Here is a 9,292-nt window from a genome sequence, read left to right as displayed (position 1 = left end):
ATGGGAAAACCAAATATACATTTCTTATTATAATCACAATATCACAAGTGGTTAGTAGGGAATGACAGGGTCACTCAGGCTACAAGTGCCAGATGGAAGAGGTGGCAGGGACTGAAGTGAGAGGTGCTGGTGGCTTGGTCTGGGAGGGAGGGTGGTGGTGGTGACCATAGGGGTTGGGAGATGGCATTGAGAGATGGGTGGGAGGTGAGTCAGAAGGAGGGTCTGGGACACCCCTCAGGGTCTGAGAATATGCATTTTTTATTAAAAATATATTTAACTTTATTATTGATTTAAAAATCAAATGTTAATTCACCATATTAATTAACTAAACAAAGAACACCGTATGATCATCCCAATAGATGCAGAAAAAGCATTTGACAAAATTCAACAGTTATAATAAAAACTCTCAGCAAACTGGGAATAGAAGAAAACTTTCCCAGTCTAATAAAAGGTGTCTATGAAAAAATCTGTAGCTAATATCATAAAAATCTGAGTGCTTTCTCCCTAAGATCAGGAAAAAGGTAAAGATGTCTGCTCTTAATACGTCTAGTCAACATTGTACTGGATGTCTTAGCCAGTGCAATAAGGCAAGAAAAAAAAGCATACAGACTGGAAATGAAAGAAAACTGTCTTTATTCACAGACATGAACATCTACATAGAAAACTTGATGGAATTTTAAAAAAGCTAATAGAACTAATACGTGAGTTTAGCAATGTTGTAGGATACAGGTCAATATAAAAAAATCAAATTTAGTTATATATACTAGTCATGAACAGTTGGAAATTTTAAATTTAAAATACCACTTACAGAAGCATGAAACACTTAGGGATAATTCTGACAAAGATAGGTAGCAACTGCACCTGTGAAACTACAGAACATTGTTGACAATTTCAACATTGTTTAAAAAAATCAAATGAGAACTAAGCATTAAATATTGTTAAATGGAGAGTTATAAATTTTTCATGATTGGAAAATTCAATATTGTTAAGATGTCAGTCATTTCCAAACTGAACTACAGATTCAAAATAATCTAAATAAAAATTCTAACAGTTTTTTTTGGTAGAAATTGACAAGATGGGTAACCATATGGAAAACAGTGAACCTGATCCTTACCTCATATCATATACAAAAATTAACTCATAATGAATCATATACCTAAATGTAAAAGCTTTTGTTCTTTGAAAGACACCATTAAGAAAATTAAAAGACAAGCCACAGTCTGGGAGAAAATATTTGCAAAGCATACATCTCATGAAGGAGTTGGAATATTTAAAGAATTCTTATAACTTGAAAATAAGAAGACAAACACCCTGGTTTTTAAAATGGGCAAAATATTTGAAAACACATTTTACCGAAGAGGATATATGAATGGCAAATAAGCATATGAGGGGACCTCCCTTGTGGTCCAGTGGTTAAGAATCTCCCTTCCAATGTAGGGGACGCGGGTTTGATCCCTGGTCGGAGAACTAAGATCCCACATGCCACAGGGCAACTAAGCCCACACGCCACAACTACTGAGCCCACGCGCCACAACTAGAGAGGAGCCTGTGTGCTGCAACTAAGACCTGACAGCCAAAAATAAATAAATAAAAAATTTTTAAAAGCACATGAAAAGATGCTCAATATCAACAGTCATTAGAGAAATGCAAATTCTCTACATTCTATCAGTATACATGCAATAAATAGCTAAAATGGAAAAGACTGATGATATCAAGTGTTGGCAAGGATGTGGAGTAATGGAACTCTCGGTGTTAATGGGAAGATAAAATAGTCCAGCCTTTGTAGAAAACAGTGTGACAGGTTCTTAAAAAGTTGCCATTTACAATCCAGTGATTCCACTCCTAGGTTTCTACCCACGAGACAGGAAAACTGCTTTCTAGGCTTGCTGCAACCGGTACATTCCCGAGATTTCTTTCCACTGGACTTCTGGATAAATCCCTTTGTTTCATTTCCTACATCTTCCTCTTAGTTTCACCTTGTAAGAGACTGCAGTTACTCAGCAAAGTCCACGAGCTCCTCTGCTTCCTTGACGCCTGGGTGGGTGACCCAGTTCTTTGCACCTGTGCTGGGTCACATACGTAGTTAGTTCTGGCCAGTGGAAAGTGCTTGGAAGGTTTGTTACTTCCGTGAAGATGATGTGCCTTCTTTACTCTCTTCCCTTGTCCTCTGGCTGAATGTCCGTGTGGAGAACTCAGATGAAAGGAGTCCGGGTCCTCAATGAATGTGTACAGCGGCCTCCCCTATCCCTTCCCTGGCCTCAATAACCTTCACTGAACTCCAAGGTGGTCAAGAAATGAACCCTTAGTGTACTTAACTACTGAGACTGTGTGTGGGGGGTGTCTCTGTGTGTGTGTGTGTGTATTGATCTAATAGCTAGTGTTACTTACCCTGAGTAATACCTTGCCATTCTTGCTGAAGTAGATGCTCAAATAATTTCCTAACAAAGAACGTTGAGGAATTAAATTTTCAGAGCTCTTGCATGTCTGACAATTGTCTTTATTTCGGCCTCACATTTGAGTTTGGCTTGTGAGGCTAACCTGCTAGTTGCCTGCCTGATATCCATTCTCCCACTTATTTCTTGCCCCTTTTCTGTGTATGGGGCAGCAATGTAATTTGGCTGAATACTTGTTTTCTCAGGCTCTTTGGCAACAAGGAGGAGCTATGTGACACATTTCTGGCAACTGAACCATAAGCAGTTTCCCTGGGTAAGCTTTGTTTTCCTGATAAAATCAGGATAAAGGGGAACATAGGCAAGTGGCACCACCCTTCCTCCTCCTTCTCAAAAGGAACATGGGTGTGATGTCTGGAGCTGTAGCAGTCATCTTGTGATCAGGTGGCAACAAATATAAGGTAAAGGCCTGTGGAATCACAAAGATGCTGGCCCTGATGTCTCTGATCTACCTAAAAAGCAAGCAATGCTTCCTCATCTGGTTAGGTGAGAAAAGTAGCCTCCTATTTGGTTACAGCACTGTAAGTCATAATTTCTGTTGCATAGAACATTTTAAACTGGCCCAGAAGGCATATAATTTTAGGTTCAAAGCAATTTTCCCTTAGAATTTGAAGACCTTTCTCTGCTGTCTTCTGGCCTCTGTTATTGGTAATCCCAGACTGATTCATGTTCTTTTCTTTGAAATTATTTTTTTAAACAGAAAGCGTTTAAATTAATGTTCTTTTTATCCTGACGTTCAGACATTCGTTAGTGTGTTTAGGTGTTAGTGTTTAAAAATCCACTTTGTGGGCTTCCCTGGTGGCGCAGTGTTGGGAGTCCGCCTGCTGATGCAGGGGACACGGGTTCGTGCCCCGGTCCGGGAAGATCCCACATGCCGCGGAGCGGCTGGGCCCGTGAGCCATGGCCGCTGAGTCTGTGCGTCCAGAGCCTGTGCTCCGCAATGGGAGAGGCCACAACAGTGAGAGGCCCGCGTACCACAAAATAAATAAATAAATAAATAAAAATCCATTTCGCTCATCACTTGACAAGTCCTTTCAATTTGATGGCTGTATCTCTGCTGACATCTGGGAAATTCTTTCCTATTTGGTCATCTCCTCCCCTTCGCTTTCCCTGCCTTCTCTTTCTGGAACTCCTGATAAAGATGTTGGACCCTGTAGATCCTTTATATCTCTTGTCTTTTCTTTCATATTCTCCATCTTTTTATTCTATCTTCTAGAATCCACTAAATCTTCGGTTAATTTTTAAAATTTCAGCAATATTGTTAATGTTCAAGAATTCTTATTTTCTGGTTGCTCCCTTCTCAAAGCATCTTGTTCCTGTTTTTCATATGCGGTATCTCCTAAAATATCTCTGAGGAGGTTTCATCCCAACAGATCACTGAGGGAAAATTACAGCTGAATTTAATTCCTCAACATTCTTTCTTAGGAAATTGTTTGAGCATCTACTTCAGCAAAGTTATCTTATATCCTGAATTATTTTATTTTATTTTGAGTCCGTTTTTTCTATTATTCTTAGTATTTCTCTTTCAGCTGTAATTTTCCCTCAATGATCTGGTACTTTTTAGGACAAAGACAAAAATCCTCAACACAACCTAAAATGCCCTGTAGAGTCCCTAACTACTGTTTCAGAAAGATTTCTTTTACATTTAATTTAACTTTTGGATTGTGACACAATGCATACATGAATGTATAAAAGATACGAACATTCAAAGACTAATGATAAAGCTGACACCCACATAAACAACTCTCAAATTAGGAAAGGGGACATCACCGGGAACTGTGTGTCCCCCTGCATCCACACTCACCTCTCTCCCCAAAAGGAAGTCACTATTCCAGTCTCTGCAATAATCATTTCCTTGTTTTCTCATGAGTTTTTACCATCTACACCTGCATCCCTGTACAAAATAGTATTTAGCTTTGCCTGGTTTTGAACTCTATGTAAGTGGCACGATACGGTTTATATTCTTATTTCCATTGCTAAACCTTATTTTGAAAGACTCATTCACGCTGATGTGCATCATCATAGTTCGCTCAGTTTTAATGCTGGATAATTATCCCGTGTGTGAATATCCCGGACTTTACTTGCCCAGGCTACCGGAAGTGCGGGCTGTTTCCAGGTTCAAGTTTTTGCAAATGTTGTTCCCGCGAGCACTTTAAAACAGGTTTGCTGGTGCGCATGTGCAAGAATTGTCCTAACACGTGTCCCTAGGAGACAAATTGCTGGCTTCCAGGTGATGTGCAGGTTTCCATTTACTCAGTAGCGCCAAACTGATTTCCAAAGTGGTTCAATCCACTTTTATTCTCACCAGAAATATCTGAGAGTTCCTGCTCTTCCACCTTCTTGTCGGGACTTGCCATTATCAGACTTTACAATTTTTGCTTATCAGGTGGGAGTGAAGCTGTCTCTCATTGGGGGTTTGTATTTGCATCACTTGTGAGGTTGAGCGGCTTTTCATTTTATTGGTCTCTTGTGATTCCTCCTTACGAGTGCCCGTTCCAGTCTTTGGCCCACCTTCTCTGCTCCTGGATTTTTGTTCTATCCTCCAACTGATTCACAGGAATTCCTGACAAATTCTCCCTTGTCAATTTATGGTGTTTTAAATATTTTCTTTATCTTTTCACTCTCTACATAGTCTTTTGATAAAGAACATTCATAATTTGAATGTAGCTGAAGTTACTGATTGTTTCCTATGTGACCTACGTTCTGTGTTTCTTGTGTAAGAAATTATTCTCTACCTCATGTTAATAAAGATATTTTAAAATACCATCTTCTAAAAGTCTCAGAGTTTTGCCTTTCACATTGAAGCTTGGAGTCAATTTGGGGGATGTAGGAGGGCTAGTTTCATTTTTTTCCACATGTGGAGAACTAATAATCCAGCACCATTTATTGAAAAGTTCATACCCACTGACCAGCGTCTCAGTCTCTCTCTCCCTCTCTCTAGATAGACCCATCTATTTGCCTGTATCTGTATTCCTCCGAGCTTTCATTTTGCTTTCATTGTCCTATTTGTCTGTTCTCATGTCCATAGTTCACTATCTTATTTGCTTCCGCTTTATATTGTCTTGGTATCTGCTAGGGACACTTCCATCACCTCCATCTCTTCTCCCTTCTCCTCCTTCAGGTGTGCCTTGGCTTGTCCTAGCCCTTTGCACTTCCAAATAAATTTTACATTCAGCTTATCCAGTTCCAGGAAAATACCTGTGGTGATTTTGGTTAGGTTTGCCTTGACTCTATAGACCAGTTTGGGGAGAATCGCATGGTTCCAGGACTGGGTCTTTCAACCCATGAACATGGCTTAACTCTCCATTTTTAGATAGTCTTTAATGTCTCACAATAAAATCTTATGATTTTATTCCACAAGGACCTAGATGTATAAATCAGTAGATTTACTCTTAGGTACTTTACATATTTTTATTATACTTAAGGGGTATCTTATATTACTTCATTTTCTAATTATTTACTGCTGGCATAGAGGAACACAAAAGATTTTTGCATATTGACTTTTTTAATCCAACAATTTTGCTAACTTCTCTTATTAATTCTAATAAATATTTTGAAGAATTTTTGGATTTTTCTACACAAAATTGGAAAATGACAGTTTTATTTATTTCTAATCCTTTTCCCTTTGTTTCATTTTGTTACTGTCTAGGTCAGCATTGTTCAGTAAAATCGAATGTAAGTCTTAAATGCAGACCACAGGTATATTTTAAAATTAATAGCCACATTAAAAATTAAAAGAAGCAGATGAAATGAATTTTTCTAATACAGTTCATATAACCGAATGTATCAAAATACTATTGCTTCAGTCTGTAATAAATATACAATTATTAATGAGACATTTTATGGTGTGGGGTTTTTTTTGTACTAAGTATTTAAAATCCAACATGTATGTAATTTGACTCTTACATCTAGATTCAGACTAGTCATATTTCAAAATCTCAGTAGTCACAGGTGGCTAGTGGCTACCATATTGGATAACACAGGTCTAGAATATTCTGTGCACCGTTTAATGAAAATGGGGATTGCAACCATCCTTGCCTTGTTACTGATCTCAAGGGGAATGCTTTCAACATTTCACCATTAATTAGGATATTTGCTGTAGGATTTTTGTAGATACTTTTACCAGGATAAAGACATTCCCTTGTATTCCTAATTTGGTACAAGTTTTAAAACATAAACAGATATTGACTTTCCTGGTATCTTTTGTGATAACAATATGTCTCTCTCCTTTAACTATTTTTTTTTTGTGTGTGTGTGCGGTACGCGGGCCTCTCACTGTTGTGGCCTCTCCCGTTGCGGAGCACGGGCTCCGGACGCGCAGGCTCAGCGGCCATGGCTCACGGGCCCAGCCGCTCCGCGGCATGTGGGATCTTCCCGGACCGGGGCACGAACCCGTGTCCCCTGCATCGGCAGGCGGACTCTCCAACACTGCGCCAGCAGGGAAGCCCCTCTCCTTTAACTTTTAATGTGGTGAATTACGTTTTTTTTTTTTTTCTTTTGCTTTGCAGTGTTTATTGCTAATGAGTGGTAGCATTTTCCCCAAGATTTTTAAATTGAGCTACAACTGACATATAACATTATATTATTTTCAGGGGAACAACATAATGATTTGATATTTGTATACACTGCAAGACGATCCCCACAGTAAATCTAATTACCATCTGCATATCGGCCGACTTTCAAATGTTAAGCCAATCTTGCGCTTCTGGATGAGATCTGAGTTTGTCGTAATGCATCATCATCTTTACATACTGCCTGATTTGGTTTGCTAATGTTTTGTTTAGGATTTATGTATTTGTACTCATGAGTGACATTGGTCTATGATTTTCCTTTTTTGTAATATCCTTGTCATAAAAAGAATTGGGAAGAATTCCCTCTTTTTCTATAATGTGGAAAAGTTGGGGCAGGACTGAAATTTTTTCTTCTTTCAATAATTCATAGATGAAGACCCATTTTCAGTGAAGCCGGAATTTTCTTTGTGGGAACATTACTGATGATTGGTTCAACTCCTTGAATGGTTGTGCAGAGATCTGATGTTCACTGGTGTCACAGAACGTCAGACTGCTAAAGTGCTGAAATAGTTTCATACCAGTTGGTACGTACCACCACTCCCAACCCCCTAAGTGCAACAACCCCTCCAAGGCTGCCCCAGATTCCCCAGACCTTCTAACGAATAGATCTGCTGACAAATAGATCAGAGAGTGAATCCCTGCATAGCCAGGGGGCTCTTGGGCTCTGTTCAGTGTTAGGGTTGGCACCTGTTATGAATGCCCAGTGCCTGGTTGTTACATCCTGTGGTACTATGACCAGGGATGGTGATCATTCCTCTTGAATTAATGCTGGTAAATTATATTTTTCTAGGAATTAAAATTTGAAAGCTATTGTAATCAAGTTATGCACAATCATCTTTATCTTTTCTTTTCTTCGGTGTCCGCATACTTTTTAGCTTTTCATTCTGGTTATTGATGAATGGTGCCTTCTCTCTTGATCAATTTCACCAGCGGGTTGTCAATACAACTAGTGTTTTCAGAGAAATAATGTCTCTTTGCTGATCCTTTTCATTATTTTCTGCTCTTAACTTTACTCTGTCCTTCCTTTTGTTTTCTTTGGTGTACTGTTCTTTTTCTAGCTTCTTGAGATGGGAGCTTACTTATTACTTTCAGCCTTTGCCCTTTTCTAATACAAGGATTAAAGGCCATAAACCCCTTTAAGTCGTGCTTTAGCTGTATCCTATAATTTTTAATATGTAATATTTCCATTCTCATTCAGTTAAAATATTTTCTTATTTCCATCATGAGTTCTTTTTTGATCCATCTCTTATTTAGAAACACACTTCTTAACTTCCAAACATATGGGGCTTTTGAAGTTATCTTTTTGTTATTAATCTCTGGCTTATTTGTGCTATGGTCAGAGAATGTACTCTATATGATTTCAGACTTTAGAAATTTCTTGAGTTTCACTGTTTTTGTAAATATTTCATATGTCTTGAAAAGGAGAGTATTCTGCAGATGTAGCCATGGTGTTCTGTAAAAGTCCACTAGTCAAGTTTCTTCTTATTATCCTTATTGAATATATTTCTGCTTATTCTGCCAATTACAGAGGGATGTGTTTTTAAATCTCCCCTTATAATTGTGGATTTGTCTATTTCTCTGTGTAGTTCTCTTCTTCATGTTTCTTATATTTTAAGACTATGGTATTCACATACAAATTTGAAATTGTTCTATCTTTCTGGTCAGTTGGACCATTTTCATTTTGAAGTAACCTTCTTTATCTCTAGTGATGTTTTTTTCTGATACTAAAATACCTGCACCAGCCTTCTTTTCGTTAGCCTTTGAATGATACTTTTTTTTTTTTTTACCGTACATTTACTTTCACCCTTTCAGTATCCTCATGTTTTAGAAGTGTCTCTTGTGGATGTCTCTTGTAAATTGCATATAGTTGGATTTTTATCCAGTCTGATAATCTTCTTATTTTAACTACAACATTTAGTCCACTTGCGTTTATTGAATTATAGTACATTTGAATTTATAACTGTCATTTATTTGTCCCACCTGTCTTGTATTTCTTTTTCTCTCCATTCTTGCTTGCTTTAGGATTGATTGGATTGATGTTTTCATTCTATTTCCTCCCTCTAATAATTTGGCTAAATATTATACACTGCATTTTCATTCTTTTTGTTTACCCTGGTAATGACAACGTGCAGTCTTAACTCATCAAAGTCTAAGTATATTTGATATGTTTTCGTTTTCCTCCTGAGGAATAGAAGGATCTTGGAACACTTTAATCCACTCACCCAAGTTCTGTGCCATTGTTGTTGTGTATTTTAATTCTATTTTTATCCA

Source organism: Leucopleurus acutus (genome assembly GCF_964270905.1).
Source record: "Leucopleurus acutus genome assembly, chromosome: 11".
NCBI classification, from domain to species: domain Eukaryota; kingdom Metazoa; phylum Chordata; class Mammalia; order Artiodactyla; family Delphinidae; genus Leucopleurus; species Leucopleurus acutus.
Note: the sequence above shows the minus strand (reverse complement) of the source record.